Below are 13,902 nucleotides of genomic sequence, written 5' to 3' on the forward strand. Positions count from 1 at the left end.
AAATAAATTATCTTTCCTATTTATCTCCTAAGAAAGTATATTAAGTGTTAGAAATATGGCAATCATAAATAAGATTAAGGCTATTGTAAACCTAACTAAATAGCCTATAATATAGAGCCATGAGACCACTTTTTCCAACAATAGCACATGGTTTTCCATCAAGTTCCACTTGTGGTTTCTGGAGATCTACAAAATAGTTCAATATTGTAGACATCAATGTCAATATAATAGAGTATTATCAAGTCATGGATTATAGGGATGCCAACACATCCACAGTAAATATGAATATGAGCATTATGTAGAAAAGAAAAGCATGCTAAATAAGGTCAACCATGCATTTCATGGATTTCTTATGTGTATAGATGTTCTATGATAAATGTAATAAATCAATTGACTTGCCCTAAAGACTCAATGATAAGTTGTTGTTAATCAATCTCTGCTAGCGAAGACTTTGTTGACCAATCCTCATAATGCCTGATGTAATAAGAATAACCTCAAGGCCTAATGACATAAGTTCTTTAACCTATATAAAGTGTACATAGAAGAAATATCTCATAAAGTTATTTTCAATATATATTAATAGCAAAATTGTTAACTTTCTAGTCACTGCTTTAAAGAAAAATATTTTTGAATAGTACACCTAAAGAAAAGGGAAGAATTGGTATTTAATATGGAGATTATTTCATTAAATGACTACATATTTTTAATAAAATTTGACCAAAATATTCTCACAGAGTGAAACATATGTCAAGTTTCCTACATTTTGCATATTGTGTTTGTTAATATGAGTTCAGATATTTACTTGGTCATCATGAAGAGAGTGAACACTGAATATCAATTACACAAAAATACATGTTAAGAAAATGAAAAATGGATAAATTTTATGAGAATGCAAAACTTTAAAGTTTTTTACTCCTTTTCTAAGCTTTATATCCTTTTTTTGGGATGAAGAAAGATATGAAAAGTATAAAGCATCAACTTTTGTTTTATGATGAATATATAATGGGTCTACAATTTTGGGAAAGATGAAGAATAATATCTCTATTTTTTTTTTAATGGGTAGAATTATAGTTTTTGAACTCTGTGAGTACTCTATGAGTTGCCAAGTACCCTCTACATTTTTTGGTTGGGTGAATTTTCATAAGTTTAACTTGTGTTTTTATGGATGCAAAGAAAACATGGGTAGAAATGTTGGTATACAAGAACCCTAACCATCTCCTGAGGAATATTGAGTCATAAGTAGCATGTTTCAAAGTCACATTAGACTAGGGTAATAGTTATTTCATTTCATGTTATTAAGTGCTCAATAAAGATCATGTTAACCAAGTTCATGTTTTAAGAAATGTGGGTCAAAGAGAGTCAAAATTTTGGAAATGCCATGTAAGGAAATAGATAGAGCATTTAAAAGGTTATAATAAGATGTTGGACCTATTTAAGGTTCCTAGAAATTATGTGAAAGCATAAAATTCAAATTTGTGCAAAAAATGTAAAATTGTCAAAAAGTTGTTGTCAGTATTTTTTTCCAAAAATGAAAAATTGTGGAAGATGAATAGTCATCCATCTTGGAAAAACTATGAGGGGAGGTGAAAGATAATTTTTTTAATAAAAAATTTAATCTCATGTGGAGAGATAGAGAGGATATGTGGTAAAGAAAGGTGAAGAGCATATGTGTGATTTTGTATAATAAATCAGTATTTTGTGAAGCCTTGTTGGTATACTTGTATTGATTGCAATTATAATACTTTCTTCCTTATTCCTTGGAGGTGATTATCCTCAAGCTTCTTAGATATATGGACATGAAGTATAGTAGTGTTATTGGTGTTAATGTTGTCTTGAATCATCCAGTGATTAAAAAACCTTACTACTCATTGTTTATATAGTAAATCCTGCACATTTTGAGAGCAAGATGACTGATTGATTGAATGTTCTCATTTTGTGGAGTAAGGGAAGATTGTTAAAGGTTATTTATTATTGGCATTATCCTATCATAAGTCTACCACTTAAACATATTCCCCCATATTAACATGGCCATGAATTAGCATGTTATCTACTATTGTAAGCAAGTAAATATAGAGAATCAGTAATTAGAAAATGTGACAAAAGGTTACTTAGGGTTGGATATGTATTTGAAGGTTTATATATATAGTATTGGGATGCTGAGGAACCTTTGGGAAGAGTAGAAAAAATTAAGTATTTTAGTTTGAAGGCCAATTATAGTATTCAACAATGAAACCCTCATTATATCAAGGGTTTGAAGGTTTGGGTATCTCCTCAAGGACTAGGAGCCTGAAAGTTAGAAGATGGAGAGGTATTGGTAAGATAATGGTGAATTCAAGTTCATTTGGTATTGTTATTTGAGAGTTTTTATGTGTTATATCTTGAATATGTGTTTTAGGCCTACTATCCTAGATTATGGCTTGCAAGTTGATTGCCCTAATGATCAGTTGAAACCTTAAGATTTTGGAATCTAATAGAATTTAGTAACATGTGTTTGAATCTACCTTTACCTTTTTTATAAATTAGAAAGATTTTTATTTCTTACATAAATCCCAAGGTAGGGCTACAAGGAAGAGCACTCATTAGGCATATTTGTGCAAATTAGTGTTTTAAGCCCACTAAGGTATGTAGAACCTATTGAGTGGTTGAAGTCTCTTTATTAACAATGAGTGAAGTATTTTGGAAGTAGTTTGGAGTATGGTGTTGTGAAAGATTTTAGAGGGTGCAAGGTAGTGGAGGTGTTGGGTATTGTGAGAGGTAGTTGGTTGAGTTTATGAAGGGTTAGGTAGAGACATTTGGAATAGGTGAGGGTGGCATAAGGAATAATCCAACCACCTAGTCTCTAGCCTTGGAAGAGTCATGAGGGATTGATGGTAATATGTTTGGTAGGCTTGGAAGTAGCCTAGTTATAGAGTTTGGTAATAAGAATGTATTAACACCTCCTCCTTGCATCAAATGTAAAGGCGGGTTAAAAAGTGGTTACCAAATGAAATATGTTTCTTTTACCAAAAAAATGTCTCTTTAAGAGATTGTAACTTTACTTTCTAAGTTGCCCAGTTTTTGCCAAGTTGAAATTTTTAGGGTCACCATCTCCAAGTCTAGAATCTACAAATCATAGGAAGAATTGAAAGCCCATAAATAATTGCAAGCTAATATAAACCAAAATGGAATATTGTTTATAAGATAAATATATAAACAAAGAATGAGGTAGTAAGACTTTTTGTATGATAACTGAAAAAGTTCTGAAGTAAAAAATGTTGAAAATGGTGTTGAGATCTAATATGAGTCATTTGGATAAATGCACACAATTCTAATACATTAACATACAAAGATGATTGCAAATATTTTATTTTAAATAACCATGTAGTATTCTACTTCCAAGAGTGTAATACAAGACATTGTTACTAAGTTCCTTAATACAATTGATTGAAAGAAAGAATTGCATTTGTGGTGCTTACTAGTTAATTTCCTAGCTCTCACAAGAATAAGAATATTAAAATTTTGTGCTTGGAAAAAAAAGGATTTCTCAATAGAAATACAAATCTTACCAGATTTTTCTTGTATGTATGAAGCTAGTATACAAGCCATTACATTGTATAGAAAACATCAATCCACCAGTAGAAAATAGTTGCCCAATTCCTTGTAGGAAGGCTAGTGTAAGCATGTGTTGGACATGATTTTATTTTTTCACAAAAATATTGTGAGTTTTAAATTTAATTAAATAATGAATTCAATGCTATAATGAATCCAGATTTGTATTATAGGTGGTCAATTCAATGCTATAATAAATCCTAGAGAAAAATAGTGGAGAAACACCAAAGAATCTCAATAATAATTGATTTTAATGATTGGGTTAATAGAAACAATATGAAATAAATAAATTATGTGAAGAAAACATACATGTTGAACAATAGAAGGCAACAATTCGACCATATTGCTGAAAAATTAGATAAAAAATTTCCTTAGAGGGAGCTGGGAAAAATTTTAATATATTGTCATGACCCATATCCTCCCTCATTCTAGTTTAGACCACTTTAAAGTTCAACTAAATATAATTGAGGATTGGCTCCCAAAATGATGTCCTTTCAAGTTTGAAAAAATGTGAGTGAAGGATGAAAACCTAATGAATACAATTGAATAGTAGTTGAAGGAAACAAAGGTATCGGGATCAAAATTTTGTTGCTTGGTAACTAAGCTAAAGATGATCAAGAATAAATTGATCCTTTGGTAATAGTTTTGAAGAGAAAGAAAGGATGGAGTAGGAAAATAAGGAGCCTAAAAGAGTAGTGACTGGTAAAGGAATGGACACAAAACTCTATCTCAAAGAAGACAAACTATTATATAGTTAGGAAGAAATCCTTGGTATGTTAGTTTGAGCTTCACTTGGTTTTGAGAATACTTTAATATTCTCTACTTAAAAAGGCCAACTAAGTAAAGGTGTAATCTCATCTAGCCTCATCCCCCCTCCCCCTAACATCAATCTAAATTCCTCATTATTAACTAATTACATCCTTCATTCATTCACCTATTTATGAACTATAACATTCAATAAATATAATCACATAAAATTCATTAATATGCAATACTAATGAATACTTCATTAACATATAAAAATATTCATTAAAATGAAATAAATATCAATATTAATACACAAAATTCATAGATAATTACTTTAAAAAATGTTCATTCATTAACCAACAAATTTTATTAGACAAGGTTTATCAGATAGCATTTTTGAAAATTCATTTCTTCTTTTGTTTTCCTTGTCTCTCTTAAGGTAAAGGATGATAGGAGCATCAATATCTTGATCATTCTCCTCCTCTTGTGGCACATGTAATGTCAAATTATGATGCCTCCTCCTATTTTGAGGAGTAGGAGGTTGCTACACTAAAGGGGGCTTTGTTGCAATAATAAGTAAATGGGTTGAATCAACATACTTTTCTTTTCTTTTTTTAACTGTTACACATATTTAATTAACCAATACAACATAGCATGCATTTTTCTTACCTATCAATGCCATATCATGTACAATAGCATTTTGATATGCCACCACCTCAACATGCTAAACACTTGGAACATGCTCCACTCCTTCACCATGGTATTCAACATGCTCTAAAAATATTTGAAAAAAGTTTACAAGTCAAATTGCAGTTGAAGATAATAAATTATATGAATAATTGAATAATTAATTTCAATAGAAAATTAATATCTCCACCACTATGATGCACATCATGGCCTTCATCATTCATAGGTTTTGTGATAGGATATGTAGGCTACAGTGAAAGGTTATGCACATTGTTATGTTGTCAATTTATGTTGGAAACTAACACCAAAAAAGAAATTTCTCAACTATTCAATTTGATTTACTTTTCATTTGACCAATTTACTTGTGTCTCATTTGGTTCACTAGATTCTTGGGTATGGCTTTCAAATTCTTGACATAGGTGTACAACCATGACTTTATAACCTTCCTTCAAGGAAATTTTTTTATTATCATCCGTGGGCTCTACATTGAATTAATTGCCCTATATTTTTGCTTAATATCATCATTTTTGCATGTATGATTTGATTAAATGAAATTGTTTGCAATATTATATTAAAAAGTTTATATGAAATTTTATTGTTGCTACTTACAAGTTGAGACTGAAGATTCATATAGCCACTAGAGCCAAGTTTGTGTTCGCCAACCTTTTATAGCCGCACTTTAGTACATCTTTTGAGATTTAGGGAAGTGTCAAAAATGTTTTCTCCAAAAAGGTCCTCAAAAGATGTAATGAGCTAATTTTTTAATTCAAGACCTTGTTCATTCCACCTTTTAAAAAAAATTAAAAATTGCTAGATCAATAAATTTAATATAGTACAATAAATGGAAGAAAAGAAAAATATTGTAGCAATGATATGAAACTACATATCTTTTATGTATGGTGGGTCCAAATAGCCTCAATGTCATATAAAAAAGGTGATAAAAGAAAACATTATTTCCTTAAAAAAATCATGGGATTATCACTGCAAAATGAGTTATGTATAAATAAAATACAATTACATGATAAAAAATAACAATTATAAATCACCTGGAAGCTTTCATAATTTTAATAGAAAAATAGTTTTCTTGTTCAAAAAAAAAGTCCATGTAAATGAACTAGTACTAGTCATAAGAGCTTCTATAGGAAATGGATCAACTTTAGTAGTACTAGTCTATGTTACTTTATCAACTGAAGGTCTATCTATTAGTGCACAAAATAGGTCCATGAATATAAAATCCACCGAACCAAAAAAAACAATGCATGATTAGCACATTACAAAATATAGAAAAACAAGTTTTTACCAGTTATACTTGGCATATTCAAGTATGTTTGCAAGCTCCTTGTTGTCAATAATGCACTCAAAAATATCATAGCAACAACTGAAGGAGGCATCTTCACTTCATCATGTGCTGAAGAATACAATATTTTCAGCAAAGACATTTGCAATGGATAAAGATCAAATGGGATACTAGCTAGAAGCATCTGAAAGTTAAAGTGAAGTGTTATAATGTTGATGAAAATAAACAATGTTGCACCGGTTTCACTTTCAACATTAGATGTCCTATTTCAAAAATGATTAGGATGGGCTAAAAAATCAAAAAAATATACCCATAATAGTCATAAGGTTACAAACACAAACACAATGACTAGGTTAGTTAAGATGGCTAAGTGAAATCCATGTCATTCTTCTCTATATACCTTTCATTTGTGAAATGGCTATAAATTTCTTACACACTCAATTTAAACATTTCTTGTATCTCCTTAGTACATAACAAATGCTTAAGTGAATGATAAATTGGTAATTACCTAATATTATAAGATTCATATTTAATATTCATATTTAATTTGAATATAGTAAGCAATAATCATTTATTTAAAAAAGATGGAGAAGGAAAAATAGGTTAACATAGATAGGCAATACATAGTAGCTAAACCTATAGTATAATCTTGTTGCTAATATGTCAAAAAAGGCACTGAATGTACTAGTTAGCAGTAGAGGAAACATAAAATTAACATCAATCTATTTTCCACTACATTCAAAATGGTCCATCTACTAATGTCAACACACATAATCAACCTTGCTTGTGTACCTAACTTTCAAAACACATTAGTGCGTTAAATAATTTTTGTTGGTCTTAATACAATGTTGGTAGCTACCTCTAATTTTACTTTTATATTAGAATTATAAACTTTTATGAGACATCGTATGCCTCTAATATTACTTCTAGATTAGAATTACAAACTTTTATGAGACATCTGAAACCTCTTTTTCTTTACTTATGGTCACTTAGAAAATTGATGAAAGCATATTAGATATATTCAAATTCTAAGAAATTAAAATTTAGGTCACTTGGTTGACTCTATTAATGTTAACTCTAAATGAATTATTTTATTAAAATTAATAAAATAGGTGAAGTGGTATATTTCAAAAAAAAATGATTGATTTTTCTTCCAACAACAATCTAGATGTATCTAGAATTGGTTAAGATGTGTATTTTTTTTTGGTGAAAATTTCATATTTATATTAATAATAAAACTAGATCAAAAGGGCTCTTGGAGAAAAATTGGTAAAGAAAAACTTCATTCGTTACCCAAATATACAGAGTAGATAAATCTACATATCAACCAGATTATGTCCCTAGCCACAAAGATCCCATCATAAAAATAGATAGACATCATTCATACAACCTTGCCAGAAATAATGAGTGGATATATACAATAACCCATGACCCCTACTTGATCCCAAAATAAACAATGGAAAATTAGGTGAGGCACCCATCAACCCAAAAACCCTTACATTAAAGAAATATTTACATATAAACAAAGCCCCCCTACGTAACTAAGTATCAAATTTTCCAGTAGCTAATATATAATTATGAAGATGAAGGATCATGACAAATGGTATTGAATCATAGCATCCTCCAAACTAAAATGAAACATAATAATCACTAACCATAGAGAAGAACTAATACAAAATGAATCCTAGGTGAGTAGAAGAATCTGTGACACATCAAAAAAGAGAGATTGAAGCTTCACAAAAATAAAAGAGAAATAAGGATGCACTGAAATTATTCCAGAGACTACTTAGTAGCATTGAGAAGGTGAACTTACTTACACCATGAAACCTTCTGCAAAGTATACATCATGACAAATGATCATCACAAAAAACATCCTACAAATGACAGGCAGTAGAAGGAGAATATTCAAGAAGATTGAACCAATTATCCATGAGAATATGCAAGTAAAATACAAGCTACACTAAAGATGAAGAAATTGACTCAAAGTTTATAATTTTTAAAATAGATGGGTGAGATTTAGAAGAGACTAATGTGGAGGGTAAGAATAAGGTGCATCCCTCAAATCCAATTTAGAAAGAGAATTTGCTAGGTTGTTTCCCTCTTTAAAAATGTGAGATATATAGTACTCTAATAAGGAATCAAGAAGAGACCAATTTTTTTCTAAGACATACAGAATATTTTGTGAGAAAGCATGCCTAGAAATAAAATGATTAATAATCACTGAGGAATCACCTTCAATATGGAGAGAATTATATTTCAATTTTTTTGTAGCACAGTGACCATACAACAAAGCTAGAGCCACTACTAAATTATTCGTCCTAGGGGGAATAGATCAAGCCTCAAAACATAAAATAGAACTAGAGGACTCCCAGAGAGCAAAACCAATACCTAAATTTCCTTGATTTCCTTTAGAAGCCCCATCAAAATTAAGCTTAGTAAAGCCTGGCTAGGGAGGGGTCCACTTGATTTGGGATCTAATAGAAGATATATTCTTAGGAAACAAGGGAAAGGGAAGAGATGGAAACAATAACCCTTTACAACTTTTGGCCACAGAGTTATCCCATGATGAGAATATTTGAACACCCTTAAATTTGCAAGAATAAGAATTGACCACTTCCACAATAGATCTTTCTAAGGACAAGAGAATATATTCAAAGGATGAAGGTTGACTACAAAAAATTATTTTATTTCTTTCCCACCATAATGACCACAAAACCAATGACGGAATAAAAATCCAAATAGATGAAAGCATTGATTTATCACAAAAAATAGGCTAGGACTGAAAGAGATCCCATATTCCAAATGGGAGATTCATAGGAAAATTTAGTTTATGCAACACAAACTATTAGAAGTTGTGCTAGTGGACAATTTAAAAAGAGATGATCAACTGACTCTAATTATTGGTTGTAAATGACACATTGAAAAGGGGCTACAATATTAAGTCTAGATAATATATCACTAGTAAGGACTCCTTTTTTCAAAACTAACCATGAAAAACAATCTAGTTTAGGAAGGAAAATAGAATGCCAACAAAAGGAGAAAGCTCTATGTTTAATAGCATTACTCTGTACTGATTGTAAAAGCTCATATCCTTGCTTACCAAAATATGAGTCATTCTCTGATGGAGTCCAAAAAAATTGATCCAAAGTCCTAGATAAAAATACCACCCTTTCTAATAGAAATTTATTTACACTAGAAGTCTTCTAATCATTAATTCAGATCTCATGAAATTCCTTCCAAATAACAAGCCTAGAGTGAATGTGAACTAAAAAAAAATAATTAGTTAAAAAGAGACCCCAATTAGAAGAAGCAATCTCCCAAACATCATTAAAAATATCCAAAGATACTAACAGAGGACATCCATTCCATGAATCAAGACAAAGTCTAATAAAAACTCCTTTTCCCATCAAACTTGGGATGTGATGATATATCTAGACTTCATCATAAAATTCCAGATGGTAGAGATAATCTTGGTAGATTTTAGATTATCTAAATGTTTTTGTTGCATCAACTAACACCACTTAATGTGAGGATGAGAATACATCTTCCACACCACTTTACCACCAAAGGCCAAATTCCTATTAAAAAGATCATGAAGACTAGCTCTACTAGTAAGAGGAGTCAAAGACATATTAGAAAAATAAACAAGGTGAACCTTCTTCTACACTTTTATATTAGTAGTCCAAAGTAATTCCCTAATAAGACTTTCAAGTTGAGTGAGAAATGACTTGGAAACTTGCAGGACTAAGAAATAATAATTTGGGATGGCTGATAGAACTGATTTAATAAGATCCTACCTAAGAGAGACACCCAACTAGCCTTCTAGGAAAGAATACGAGCTTTGATGTGATTAATAACTTCCTACCAAAAGGAAGGTTTATTTTGTCCCATAAAAAAAAAGGAATACCTAGGTATGTAGAAAGAAGATCATCATAAGAAAGCCCTAACACATTAACAAACTTATCTAACAATGTAGGATTCATATGAAAAGTATAAACTTTTGATTTTTGAACATTGATTCTCTAACCCAAAACATGAGTATACACATCAAGTATCTTCTTAACTTTCTTTGCTTTAGAAATGGAAGCTGATCCAAACAACAACATGTCATCAGCAAAGAGGGATTGAGTAACTAAAATAGATATATTCTCAAATTTTATAGCCAACCATAAATTGGAAACATGATAATTATTAATAAACTAAGAGATTCAGTCATTAAGATGAAAAGGCATGGAAAAAGGGGATCACCTTGCCTTACACCTTGAGAAGATGGGACGTAACCAATAGGAACCCCATTAATTATGACAAATAAATGAGCACATGAAATACAAGCTTCAACCCATTTACATCATTTCTTAAAGAATCCAAACTTAAGCAGAACCTTAATAAGGAAGGACCAATTTAGTTTTTCATAAATTTTTATCATATCTAGCTTAACAATAAAATATTGTATAGAAGACTTATGAATATAATGAAGATTTTCATGAGCCAAAATGGCCCCATCTGTAGTTTTCTGACTAGGCACAAAATCCCCTTGCTTAGGAGAAATAATCTTGGGAATAAGATGTTGCAACCTTAAATAGATTACTTTTGTAATAATTTTGTAAATAGTATTACACAATGAAATGGGTCTGAATTCTACAAAAGAATGGGGGTCATCATTTATAGGAATTAGGACAATGTTTGTGGCATTAAAATTTTTCAACATAACTATATTTTTTCTAGACTCTTCGAGAAAAACTAGAAGATCATGGAAAATAACATCCTAGGTTTTCTGGAAGAAAAGAGTTATAAATCCATAATGCTCTAGAGCCTTCTCTGGTGAAAGAGAGAAAAAAACCAACCTAACTTCAAGTAATGTAAAGGGAGCCATTAGAGATAAATTATCAATAGGAGCAATCAAGGTAGGAATAACATTAAGAACAAAATCAACTTTATCCTCATCAATAGGATAGGAAGAAGAAGGAAAAAGGAGGTTTGAGAAAAACCTAACACCTTCCTCCTAGATAGCTTTTTCATTAGATATTAAATTTCCCATGCCATCCTTAATAGAGAAGATGGATCTAGCCACTTTCCTCTACTTAGATGAGCATGAAAAAAAAAATTGTTCTGATCACTTGCTTGCAACCATAATTCTTGAGACTTTTGCCTCCAATATTCTTCCTCCTTAGCACACAATTCAGTCCAATATTCCTAAAGATTCTTCTAATTGATATAGGTTTGTGGATCTAGGCCATTACCAAATACTTCCTAGCTTATCTCAGCTAACTCCTTTTCAACTTTGGATTTCTCTTGAAAAATCTTTTTAAATGCATTCACATTCCAAGTTTTAATCAAATTCTTAATGTATGATAATTTCTTATTAAATTTGAACATGATTGACCCATCATCTAAAGGAGCTTCCAACCACCACTGACTAAGAAGAGAATGAAATGAGGGATGCCTAAACTAGATCGATTCAAACTTAAAAGAGGGTCTAAAAGAAATGAGGGTTGGGTTAGACAATAAATCAAATTAAAGTTGAATTGGAAAATGATCAAAGTCTAAAAAAGGAATGACTTCTACCAGCATAGAAGTATGGTCTAATTTCCAATTTTGAGAACAAAGAAATCTATCTAATCTAATAGCTATCTAAAAGAATATTCTTGTGACTCTTGAAGAATATTCTAAAGAGAATTGAAAGAAGATAATAAGTGATATATTGTGAATTTCACTAATTTGACATCCATTTTTAAATAGTGGAAGTTTTCAACCAGTGAAATCTAAACTAAGATAATTATATTTGAAAAAGGAGGATTCAGATAATGATACTTTAATCCTCTTTATCCCATGTAATCTTGTGTTGTCACATTTTAGGAAATCAAACATGCCATGAATCAGTGGCCATGAATGTCTAATTAAATACCAGAGTTTGTTGAGGAACTAGAATGTACAAGGTATATTACAATGTCTGGAAACCCTATGTCTAATTTAGTAGATTACCATTTAATTAACTAGTTTAATCTTGTTTTTACATGGATCTTATAACATTAAATAAGTTCTTAGTTGAACGTGGTGGTCATAACAGTCTCACCTTTCATCATCAAGCACAACCTAAACTAGTTCAAACAGAGACCTAGGTATGGAATAGCACTCAATCATAACTGAATCTTCCTTAAATAAACTCAACAATGTAATAATAATACAATTTTCAGTAATATTGTAAAAAGAAAGTGTTACTTACATGAAGGTTGTGCACTACAACCCTCACCATATTCACCATACAGTCTTGTAGGTGTCACAAAATTTTGTAGAAGAACTTATAATATTTTAGATCATGGTGCATAAGATACTATAAAATATAAACATCTATTGAACTTTTATTATTGCTGAAGATTAATTGCTACTTACCTTCAAAGAATTGGCTCTAAGTATCAATTCTTCTTTCAATTCCTCTATCTCCTTGGTTTTGTTTCTCTTGAGGATAGTGTTAACAATTTTATCACTATATCTTTATATGAGTTGGTGAGCCATGAATATGGGGTCAACATAATGGGAGATGTCATCTAGAAATGACTCTTGTGTTTCAAATCGCATTTGATATGTTGTCATTTTAGCTTTTCCCTATCAATAAGTATCAAGTTGTGACATCAATATCAGTAAAATTCCATCAAAATAACTCCAAATCCATAAAGAAGACAACATGATAATATGACATTTCTTTCTATATAATTTATACAATTACAATAATTAAGGTTTACCTTCACTAAAGAAGGGGCGTGAGATGGTGCATCCTTGCTTGTGGGTGGTAGTCTATCCATGTTACCCTATGAAAAAGATTGAAAATTCTTAGCAATCAGTAGCAAAATGAAAGTAATAGACTTACCAAAAAAAATATTAATAAAATCATAGATTATATATTGGAGTCAATATTAATTGGAGACAATTGGTTTAAATGTTTTACTTACGAGTCCCATGATAGGAATTTTTTGTTCGAAATATAGATGGAGCAATTGAGTGGGGGGGTGAATCAATTGCCACAAAAACAAATCCATAGATCCCTTAGATATTTGATAAAACTATTTACTACTATTGCTCAATAGACATATATAAAATGTTGTAACTCGGTAAATGCAATGTATGTTAACTTTAATAGATCTTAAACATACATAGAAATAACTTGCAAGCATGAGAGAAATAATATGAACACATGAGACACCAAATTTAACATGGAAACCCAATATGGGAAAACCACCAATGCAACTAGCTACTAATTTTCATTCTTCTAAAGTGAGCCCTATTAGGAGCCAACCTTGTTAAAGGTTACGAAACACACTATTAGGTGTGACCTTGTTAGAGAATTTTAATCACCCAGTTAGAAGTGTCCTTGTTAGAGGTCTTTAGAACAATTAAGTAGAACTATCACCTTGTTAGAGGATTTACAAATGGCTATCAGAACAACTCTGTTAAGAGATTTTGGAATCATTGCTACAATTATTAGAAAGTAACAATGAAATGACCTGAATGAAATGTAACTGAATCTACTAATTATAGATCTCTGTTCTGCTTCTCTATATCCTTCCTAATCAAATATAGCTTTGCTA

The sequence above is a fragment of the Cupressus sempervirens genome, chromosome 2 (assembly GCF_028749045.1).
Source record: "Cupressus sempervirens isolate cs-2001-9-10 chromosome 2, ASM2874904v1, whole genome shotgun sequence".
Classification (NCBI taxonomy): Eukaryota; Viridiplantae; Streptophyta; class Pinopsida; order Cupressales; family Cupressaceae; genus Cupressus; species Cupressus sempervirens.